This window comes from Balearica regulorum, chromosome 4, assembly GCF_011004875.1.
Source record: "Balearica regulorum gibbericeps isolate bBalReg1 chromosome 4, bBalReg1.pri, whole genome shotgun sequence".
NCBI classification, from domain to species: domain Eukaryota; kingdom Metazoa; phylum Chordata; class Aves; order Gruiformes; family Gruidae; genus Balearica; species Balearica regulorum.
In genome coordinates, this window is record NC_046187.1 from 67,544,899 (window position 1) to 67,547,903 (window position 3,005).

Here is a 3,005-nt window from a genome sequence, read left to right on the forward strand (position 1 = left end):
TGTTCAGGAGGGATAGGCATGCCAGGCAAGGTGGAGGTTTTGTGCTACATGCAAGGGAGAGCTTTGATTGTACAGCTCTTACAATTAGTGATGATGTGGTTGAGAGCCTGTGGGTGAGGATTAGGGGGCTGGAAAACAAAGGAGATGTTGTAGTGGGTGTCTGCTACCAACTGCCCAGAATGTAAGCACTGATGAGTTACTCCATAGGCAATTAGGAGAAATTTCTGGATCAGTAGCCCTTGTCCTTACGGGAGATTTCGCCTTCCCAGTCATCCACTGGGAACACCACGCTGCTGGGACGAGCAGGTGTTGGAAACTCTTGAAGTTCGTAGGAGATCACTTCTCGTCACAATTCTCAGCGAGCCAGCTAGGAAAGATGCCCTGCTAGACTTGCTATTCGTGAACAGAGGAGGATTCATGGGAGATGCGATGGTAGGTGGCTGTGTTGGCCACAATAATCACAAAATGGTTGTTTCAAATTTTCAGTGTAATGAGAAAAAAGGACAGCAGAATTGCTACCCTGCACTTCAGGAGAGCAAGCTTTAAGCTGTTCAGGGAGCTATTTAGCACAGTACCCTTGGGACTCTGCTTTTGAGGGCTTAGGAGTCCACGGGTGCTGGTCAGTTTTTAAGAGCCACCTTTTAGAAGCACAGGAGCAGGCAATCCCATTGCGTTGGAAGTCAGGCAAGTGGGGCAGAAGATCGTGGGATGAGCAGGTTCACAGTGCGCTGGGTGAAGAACTGGCTGAAGGGCAGAGCTCAAAGGGTTTTAGTGACTGGGGTTACATCTGGCTTGCAAACCATCACCAGCGGTGTTCCTCAGGGTTCGATTCTAGGGCCAGTTCTGGTCAATACATCTGTCAGTGATCTGGATGCAGGAGTTGAATGCACCATTAGCAACTTTGCTGACGATACCAAGCTGGGAGGTGCTGTTGACCCTCTTGAGGGACAAGACGCCTTGCAGAGGGATCTAGATAGATTGGAGCATTGGGCAACGATGAATGGGATGAAATTTACCAAGTCCAAATGCCAGATTCTGCACCTAGGACAGAGTAATGCCAGGCACAAATATAAGCTCGGAGAGGAGTGTCTGGAGAGCAGCCCTGCAGAAAAGGATCTAGGGGTGCTGGGCGAGAGCAGGCTCAATAGGAGTCAGCGGTGTGCCCTGGCAGCCGAGAGGGCAACCCCCGTCCTGGGGTGCATCAAACACAGTGTAAACAGCTGGTCAGCAGAGGGGATTGTCAGCGTTGGTGCGGCCTCACCTTAGAGTACCGCGTGCAGTTCTGGACCCTGCGGTTTCAGAAGGATATTCAGGTACTTGGACGCGTCCAGAGCAGGGCAACAAAGCTGGTGAAAGGGCTAGAAGGAATGTCCTATGAGGCGTGGCTGAGGCCTCCGGGCTTGTCTGCTTTGGAGAAAAGGAGGCTGAGGGGCGACCTCATGGCTCTCTGCAGCTTCCTGAGGAGGGAAGTGGGGAGGGAGGTTCTGACCTCTTCTCCCTGGGATCCAGTGACAGGGCGTGTGGGAATGGTTCAAAGCTGCGCCAGGGCAGGTGCAGACTGGACTTTAGGAAGCACTTCTTTACCGAGAGGGTGCTCAAACACTGGACCAGGCTTCCTAGAGAGGTGGTCGATGCCCCAAAGCCTGTCAGCGTTATAAGAGGCACTCAGACAATGCCCTTAACAACATGCTTTAACTTTTGCTCTGCCCTGCAGTGGCCAGGCAGTTGGGCTAGATGATCGCTGTCGGTCTCTTCCGACTGAAAATATTCTAGTCCATCCTAGTCCAGTCTGGTCCTCCCAGCCACGGGCCACGTCACCTTCTCTCACATGTGCACGCTTTGGATTCCTTTGGGTGGACAGCCTATGGTCACAGGCAGACAGATCAAAGGTATGTTTCCTCTGCTTGGCACCGCAGGTCCCCACTCCCTGGACAAGAGAGACTTAACACAGAAGGGACTTCAGGGCACGCTCCCACTCACTGACCTTCTCTCCCTCTCTTTGCCTCCAGCGGCTTTGGGCAGGAGGCGCATCAGATGTGCGGTTGTGCACATGCTGAACGGACAGAAACATGGCAGCCGTGTCAGTCTTGGCACATAGGCAGCAAGGCTAAAGAAGGCTTTTGAGGTGTCTGGGTCTCAAGGCATGCACTCATGCAGAACGGGCCAGGCTCCTGGGAGGCACAATCCACAGCGGAGCACTCCAGCGCGGTGTACAGGGGGCTCTCCTGAACCGGGGAAACCTCGGGGGAGTGGAGAGACGTTGGACCTGGCGTGGCCTCTCCAGCCCCCCGGCTTGCCCTTGCAGAGGGCAAGTTGGTAGCCAGAGACAGGAGCCACAGGATCTTTTCACTTGCACCAGGGACACGATTTGCATTTGGCTTGATCGTCAGGCTTTGCAGGGCTAAGTCCTGCCCCGGCAGAAGGCATCCAAGAAGAGAATGAGGGAGGAGGAGTTTTGTCTCTGCCCAAGGGCTCGTAGCTCTTCTTTTCAAGGCAAGGCAGAGTCAGACCACCTGGCCCAGAAAGCTCTGTCCCTCTCTACTTCAGTCAGGGACATCCAGCTACAGTCCCCGTTTTCATGTCCATGACGGTTTTGGGGGGTGTCTGCCCTGCCTTGTCAAGAGAGCCCCCCGGGAGCTGGCTCGTGCCGGGCACGTTTGTCCTTGATGTGATGCCCAGGACGTGCTGAGCCGGGCGGTGGGGACCAAGGCCGGGGCTTGCCGGCTGAGTGGTGCTGCTCTGGTGACTGTGACGGCATAGAGGACAGGTCACAATGGGAGCTGTCCCAAGGGACATCACCAGGCAGCCCCGCTGCTGTTTGGCTCGGGCGACCGTGAGTGCAGCATGCGGGGGGAAGGCTGGGCTGGAAGGGGGGACGGGGAGGGTGGCCGGGGGAGGTTTCTAACCCAGAGCGAGAGCCGAGCCCCTCAGGGCAGGGCACGGTACCGCCCTTGCAGCTGGGGGAAGAGGTACTCAGGGCTCCCAGTGGTGCCAGGGGCCCAGAG